This window comes from Rutidosis leptorrhynchoides, chromosome 9 (assembly GCF_046630445.1).
Source record: "Rutidosis leptorrhynchoides isolate AG116_Rl617_1_P2 chromosome 9, CSIRO_AGI_Rlap_v1, whole genome shotgun sequence".
In the NCBI taxonomy this organism is placed as follows: domain Eukaryota; kingdom Viridiplantae; phylum Streptophyta; class Magnoliopsida; order Asterales; family Asteraceae; genus Rutidosis; species Rutidosis leptorrhynchoides.
Window position 1 is genome coordinate 108257515 of NC_092341.1, and position 8765 is coordinate 108266279.

Here is an 8765-nt window from a genome sequence, read left to right on the forward strand (position 1 = left end):
TTTGATTTAAAACTTTTGATTAATTATTAAACTTAGGATATAAATAATGGATTTCATTATAATTTAATTACTTATGATAAAAAAAGTAATTATTATTATTTACAACTTATGATATATATTTATTATATCATTTAATTAATACTTATGATTTAATTAACATTTTAATTAAACATATGATTAATAATACTTCATTATTAATGAAAAATACTTATGATAAGTATTAAACTTATATTATGAGATTATTATAATAAGACTTGTAATAAGGATTGATTAATTATTTAATTATTATAAGGCTTAGTTATCATTTAATTATAATTTAATTATTAAATACTTATGATTTAATAATTATAATTAGAAACTTATGATATGATTAATAATTCATTATTAATTAATAATACTTATGATATGATTTAAAATTTATTATTAATTAATAATATTTATATTATGACTAATATTTAATTAATTAATTAAATACTTATGTTACATTAATTATATCATTTAAACTTATATTAACTTTAATAATTCATTTTAATTTAATAAAACTTATGTTATGACATAATTAGACATATTTAACTTTAATAAACGTTATAACATATATTATTACTATAACTTACACTTTTAAAATTAACGTTGACTATGTTTGACCAAGGTTGACTTTTGAGTTGACTTTCGGTTGACTTTGACTTTTAGTTGACTTTTGTTGACTTTCTAATTAAGGAAACTTTCCTAACTTATAAACTTTCCTAAAATAGCAACTTTCTAAATTTGGAAACTTTCCAAAAATAGAAACTTTCCAAATATAGAAACTTTCCAAAAATAGAAACTTTCCAAAAATGAAAGCCTGCTAAAAATAGAAACTTTCTAAAAATAGAAAGTGTGTGTCCGTAAGCTGTTCCAATCAAACCGATGCATATTGAGTATTGTTCTATGATTACTTGCAACATGTACAATAGCTATCATACTAAGACTTGACATAAGTTAGTTATTTATATCGACCTGCTTTATTTATAGGTCGGCGTTGTGATCATTCCTGATCACTGTACTACATTTGCTGTTCGCTTAATTGTGTTGGTTACTTCATTACTATTAAGGTGAGTTATAGTCCCGTTTTTACATACTTTTCAAAGTATATTTTTGGGATGTGATTACATGCATTTTATTTCACGTTTAGACACAAGTGACAATTAAATTTAAATTATTCATTGTGAGTTGGACAAAAATATTCCCTAGTCTGGTAACTGTAATCATTGGTTTCTACCGGTGAACGCGAATCCTACGGATAGATCTATCGGGTTTGACAACCCCATTTCGAGCTAGTCGCGCTAGCAATTTATAATCGGAATGTTTAGTACTTCGTATTTTGTTGTAGATACACTGTCCAGTGTATATTTTTATTGTGTTTGGCAAGGGTAAATAAAGGGTTAAGTGGTTACCAGGTGGCTCATTGATAATGGAATAATGTTTAATGTTTTCTAACATTTTTAAATCTTGTGGTCTAAAGTTTATTCAATTATTTAAACCTATAATTCACTCAACCTTTATGTTGACAGTTTACTCGCATGTTTTCACAGGTACTTGAGTTTATGTGATGCTTCCGCTGTGTTTAGAAGAGTCCGCATGCATTTGGGCAGATTTTTATGAAACAATTTATGAAACTTTGGCTTGCATTCAGTTTTTGAATAATTAATACTTGTGGGTTGTTGATAATGTTTTTGTGTCAACTTTGGATTATTAATATGTTGGGTTACTTTTAAACTACATATTTTGGTATGCTTTCCTTTTTGGGAAACTTTTGATATAAAAGAATGCAATGTCATTTATTAAATTCATTTAAGTTCGATCAAGCTGTGGGACCAAGTGACGGAGCCGTTAAGTGTTTTGACGGGGCCATCACAGTTGGTATCAGAGCTCTGGTTGTAGGGAACTAGGCGGTCTTAATGTGGTCAACCCGTGGATCTTAGGGTGCATTAGAGTCTAGTCTACAGCCCGACCCTTTTGCTATAGCATTATTATGCATTTCATTTCGGATGTGTTATATCATTAGCATTTATATCTTTTTGTATGTGGTTTGTGGTTTTACTGTTTGCAGATGTCGACTTCGAGCGATAACTCGGTTGCTGCTCCTGCTCCTCTGGCTGCTGCCAGACGCCGTGCTGATCAACCAGAGATCGATGATCCTGTTCACTACTACTTTTCCACCCTTACCCATATGAACAGGGCTTATAATGAAGTGACGCGTATTAATGCTCTTAGTGATTGTATGCGTACTTTGCCACATAACGAGATGATGGACCAGATTCGAGCTAGTATGGATTCGTTTGTTAGCTTTAAGAACAATGTTGGGATCGAGAGTCGTAAGCGTAACCGTGAAGTTGACGCTAGGTTCGAGGCTCTAGAGAGCACAGTTCGTGGTTTGAAGGAAGAATTGGAAGAAGTGAAAGGAAAGTTGCGGAAGTATGAGCCTTCTGCTGAGACTCATGCTGGCCCAGCTTATCACACCCGCTCTAAGCAGATGTGATATGATGATTCATGATTAATAATTTATTTCATAAGACTTAATGTCCTTTCATACATACATTTTTGGATTATGTACGTCGTTTTGCCGAGAATTTTATTAAGGTTTTGTTATGGGATGTTTTTCATTATGTATGGATGGTTATTTTTATGACATCTATTATCATTATCACATTTTATTTCTGATGTTGTGACTCTTGGCATGTTATATTATGCGTAATGTAGATCATGTATGTTAGGTGCTATGTATGTTGTATGATGTTATCATAAAATATGTATGCATGTGGTGGTTATTTCTATAACAATCATAACTATCATGTTATTACACATAGTGGTTACTGACTATTATTTTAATGGTTAATCTTTTCGTGTTCGATCTATTCCTTTATAACACTGGTATTATTCTTAGTACTAACGGTTGTGTTATTCTGTTTTGAAGATCATGCCTCCTAGAGAGTCCAATGAAGCCCGTATCCAACGTCTTGTTACCGAAGGGATAGCTGCTGCTATGGCAGCGAATGCTAATGCAAATGCTAATGCGAACAACAATCAGGTGGGATGCTCCCACAAAACGTTTATGGCAAGTCGCCTACAGGAATTCAGTGGTACAGAAGGACCCACAGGACTTACCCGCTGGTTCGAGAAAATCGAGTCTATTTTCAGGGTTAGTCAAGTCTGAGAGGAGGACAAGGTTAGTTTTGCTAGCTGCACTTTGAAGGATAGTGCATTGACCTGGTGGAACAACTTGGTTAACAGTTTGGGAAATGATGTGGCTTATGGTTTAACTTGGAATAATTTCAAGGAAAGAATGATCACCCGCTACCATCCTAGGGGTGAACTTAAGAAGTTGGAGGTTGAACTTAAAAACTTGAAAATGAAGGGCACCGAATTAGATGCCTACGAGCAGAGATTCTTTGAGTTGACTTTATTGTGCCCTAATGTTTATGCCGATGAGAATCTTAAGATCGAAGCTTACATTGATGGGCTATCAAAGAAAATTGAACATGGGGTTGAATATAGTGAGCCCCAGACTATTGAGGCCGCGATGTCTATGGCTCATAAGTTGAATGATAAGATCTTGAGAAGAAGCAAGGCTGCTGTAACCGAACCCAGTGAAGAGGCTGTTAAGAAAGCTGATAATGGGAAGAGAAAGTGAGATAATAACCGCAATCAAAACCAGAATTAGCAGAAAAAGCAGGATACTTCTGGTTCAAATAACCGCAGTCAGCGTGTATGTCCATGTTGTTACAAGGCTCATGATGGTTTCTGTACCGTGACTTGCAAGAGGTGTTCCAAACAGGGACACATTGCTAAGGATTGTACGGTACTTCTGCCGGGTTCTGCTACTCCTGCTGCAGGTGGTAATAATGGTAATAATGCTGGTAATAGAGGTGGTAATGGTAATGGTAATGGAAAGTCGAATAATGTTGGTAATCCGAGAGTTTGTTACGAGTGTGGGAAGCCGGGGCATTTCCGTGATGCCTGTCCCAACAAGAAAACTGCAGAGACTGCACGAGGTAGAGCGTTCAACATTAATGCTAGAGATGCTGAGGAAGATCCTAAACTTGTTACTGGTACGTTCTCGGTCAACGATTTATCAGTTTATGTACTATTTGATTCAGGGGCTGATTTGAGTTTTGTGTCGAGTAGATTAAGTCCAAAAATCAAAACACCGTTAACTCCTTTAGATAATACGTATGTTGTTGAAATAGCTAATGGTAAGGTACTCACTACTAAGACTGTGCATCGTAAGTGTAACATTAGTTTAGCTGGTAGAGATTTTGAGATAGATTTGGTACCGATTGAACTTGGTAGTTTTGACATTATTATTGGGATGGATTGGTTATCTGCGAGTCGTGCTGAGATTGTGTGTTATGATAAATCTATTCGTATTACTAATGTGGTTGGAGAGCCACTGATGGTTCTTGGAGATAAGAAATGCCGACAGTTAAATCTTATTAGCTGTTTGAAAGTTCTTAAACATCTTCGCAAAGGCTGTCATGCTATTCTAGCCCATGTTGTTGATTCCAAAAAAGAAACGAAGAGCGTTGGAGATGTTCACATTGTTAGAGATTTTCCCGAGGTATTTTCGAAGATTTACCTGGCCTTCCGCCGCAACGCGAGGTAGAATTTCAAATTGATCTTGTTCCCAGTGCTGCTCCCGTAGCACGTGCTCCTTATCGTCTTGCGCCTTCTGAACTTCAAGAATTGTCAAGTCAACTCCGTGAGTTGTTAGACAAAGGTTTTATTCATCCTAGTTCGTCCCCTTGGGGAGCTCCTGTTCTGTTTGTTAAGAAGAAGGATGGTTCTTTTCGTTTGTGCATTGATTATCGTGAGTTGAACAAGCTTACTATTAAAAACCGTTATCCCCTTCCGAGAATTGATGATCTGTTCGATCAGCTTCAGGGTTCATCTGTTTATTCAAAAATCGATCTTCGTTCCGGCTATCATCAGTTGCGTGTTAAAGAATCTGATGTTTCGAAAACTGCTTTTCGCACCCTTTATGGTCACTTTGAGTTTCTTGTTATGCCGTTCGGATTGACGAATGCACCTGCTGTGTTCATGGACCTCATGAACCGTGTGTGTAGACCCTATCTGGACAAGTTCGTTATTGTGTTTATCGATGACATCCTTATTTATTCGAAGAGTGATGAAGACCACGAGGAACATTTGAAGTTAGTGCTTGATCTGTTGAGAAAAGAAGAGTTGTACGCTAAGTTCTCTAAGTGTGCATTCTGGTTACGAGAAGTTCAATTCCTTGGACACATTGTTAGTAAACAAGGGATACAAGTTGATCCTGCTAAGATTGAGGCGATTGAAAGGTGGGAAACTCCGAAAACTCCTACCCAGATTTGTCAGTTCCTAGGATTGGCAGGTTACTATCGAAGGTTCATTCAAGATTTCTCTCGTATCGCAAAACCTCTGACTGCTTTAACGCATAAAGGGAAGAAGTACGCGTGAAAGGATGAACAAGAGACTGCTTTTCAGATTTTAAAGAAGAAGTTGACTACCGCTCCGATATTGTCACTACCTGAGGGTAATGATGACTTTGTTGTTTATTGTGATGCTTCGCGTCAAGGCTTTGGTTCTGTTTTGATGCAATGAAAGAAAGTTATTACGTACGCATCACGTCAGTTGAAGATTCACGAGCAGAACTATACAACTCATGATTTAGAGTTGGGGGCCGTTGTTTTTGCACTTAAGATTTGGAGACATTATTTGTATGGGGTCAAGAGTACTGTGTACACAGATCACAAAAGTCTTCAACATATCCTCGATCAGAAACAGTTGAACATGAGACAACGAAGATGGATTGAGATGTTGAATGACTACGATTGTGAACTTTTGTATCATCCGGGTAAGGCCAATGTTGTGGCTGATGCGTTGAGTCGTAAAGAAAGGGCTGAACCTCGCAGGTTTAGGGCCTTGAATATGACAATTAGAACAAACCTCACAAGGCAGATTCTTGAGGCACAACAAGAAGCCTTAAAGGAAGCGAATTTTGTGAAAGAGAACGTAAGAGGTATGGCTAAGAAATTTGAGATTCGAGCAGATGGTACTAGGTACTTTGCAGGACGTCTTTTGGTTCCGAAGTTTGGTGAACTGCGACAACTTGTTTTGGATGAGGCTCATAAGTCTAGGTACTCTATTCATCCTGGTTCAGGAAAGATGTATCATGATCTTAAGGAGCTGTATTGGTGGCCAAATTTGAAAGGTGATGTGGCTACGTATGTGGCTAAGTGTTTGACCTGTGCTAAGGTTAAAGCTGAACATCAAAAACCGTCTGGACTTTTGGTACAACCCGAGATTCCCGAGTGGAAGTGGGAAGGGATTACAATGGATTTTATTACTAAGTTACCGAGAGTTGCGGGTGGCTATGACACTATTTGGGTGATTGTAGATCGACTCACTAAGTCGGCTCACTTTTTTCCGATAAGGGAAACAGATTCAATGGAGAAGCTTACTCGTTTGTACTTGAAGGAGATTGTTTCTAGGCATGGTGTTTCTGTATCCATTATTTCGAACCGAGACAGTCGATTTGTATCGAGGTTTTGGCGATCTTTACAGGAAGCCTTGGGAACTAGGTTAGATATGAGCACCGCTTATCATCCTCAAACGGATGGTCAGAGTGAAAGGACCATTCAGACGTTGGAGGATATGTTACGAGCGTGTGTTATTGATTTTGGAAATGGGTGGGATAAATATTTGCCGCTAGCTGAGTTTTCTTATAACAACAGTTATCACGCAAGTATTCAAGCCGCACCGTTTGAAGCTCTGTACGGTAGGAAGTGTAGGTCTCCTGTCTGTTGGAATGAGGTTGGGGATGCTCAACTCACAGGTCCAGAAATTATTCACGAGACTACCGAGAAGATTGTACAGATTAAGGAAAGGTTGAGAACCGCTAGAAGTCAGCAAAAGAGTTATGCCGATAGGGGAAGGAAAGATGTGGAATTTCAAGTTGGTGATCGTGTTATGTTAAAGGTTTCACCTTGGAAGGGTGTGATCCGTTTTGGTAAAAGGGGAAAGCTAAGTCCTCGCTTTGTTGGACCATTTGAGATTGTTGAGAGAGTTGGACCGGCGGCTTATCGTTTGAAGTTGCCACAAGAACTCAGTGCTGTTCACGATGTTTTTCATGTATCGAACTTAAAGAAGTGTTTGGCCGAAGCCGACAAGACTATTCCTTTGGAAGAACTTCATGTTGATAAGCAACTACACTTTATTGAGGAACCTATTGAAATTATGGATCGAGAAGTTAAGACTCTTAAGCAGAGCCGAATTCCTATTGTCCGGGTTAGATGGAACGCCAGAAGCGGTCCCGAGTTCACTTGGGAGCGTGAAGATCAGATGAAGCAGAAGTATCCGCATTTGTTCCCAGATGCTGAGTCAACCCCTACACCTGCTTAAATTTCGGGACGAAAATTCCGTAACAGGAAGGTACTGTCACGACCCTACTTTTTCCGTTATCTTTTACCGTTAATTATTTAACGACCATTAACTTTTAATTGTGTTACGTCATTTCATGACCTATATTATTATTTTAGTAATAATATATTAATTATTATGTGTTATGTGAATATATGTATTCATATTTTAAATCGTACGTTTATACGAATCGCGGATTTCTATCCGGCGAATCTTTTCGGTTTTCAAACCAACGGTCGCGTTTTTGGGATATTTAAATCCTATTTATTTTAAATATGATATTTTAAGGTCATATAATTATATAGTGTATTTATATTTATTTTTCGTCGCGCGTTTGTTATCTTTCCGGATTTTTAATCGCGTAAGTGCATTTTCGCGTTTCGGGTTTCGTTCAGGCTTTCGGGCCACAAGGAATTTACGTTTAAGTGAGATGGACCAAGTAGGGCCCACCCCACTAAAAATTTCGGCCGAATCCATGGGGTATACTCCCCCTTGCTTTCTTTTTTTGCTAGTTACTTTTCACTTCACAATTTTATTTCACAAAATATTATCTAAACCTAAATTGCATTTTTCTCTCATCCTCCTCCCTCCTTGGCCGTCGCCCACCTTCACCAACATCATCATCTTCATCAATTTTTCAAGCTTGGATCTAGAGATCGTTCATACAATCGGATTCCTCGTTCCGTTCTCTACGCGATTATACTTCTCGTTTCTTGATTAGGGTATAAACCCTAACCCTGGAACTTTTAATTTTCCCTTACTTTTCTGTATTTTGATGATTTATTAGTAGTATGATGATTATTAGTTGTTGTAATGTTGATTGTATGCGTAGAATTGCTCGTTTACATATGTTTTCGGTTTGATATAATTTGGACAGCAGCTTTTTCGTTTTTTTCTGACTTTGTAACTGATATAAAAGTTAAAATAAAGTATATAAATGAGTTCCTCTCATCAAGACATTAATTTTAGACACCGGATTCATGTCGTTTCGATTCCCGGAACCCTAGTTATGATCAAAGTGGTATTTTGTTAAGATTGAATGTGATTTTGGTATGAACCAGGTTTGGTCCGACTTTGTGACCATTTTTGGTGACTTTAGGGTGTTTTAGTGTGTTAGGACTGATGGTGGGGCTAACTTTCATGTTCGGGCCATCTCAATCCGAGCCACGAATCACCCGTTACGTTCAAAACACGTTTTTGATTGAATTGAAGTTGCAAGTAGTGTGTTGGCTGTATAACATGACTTGTGGACTGTTTTTGGGGTGTTCTTGAGTGTACCAAAGTGTCGGGTGGTTTACTTAGGGGGAGATATATGTAAGGCTCGCCGA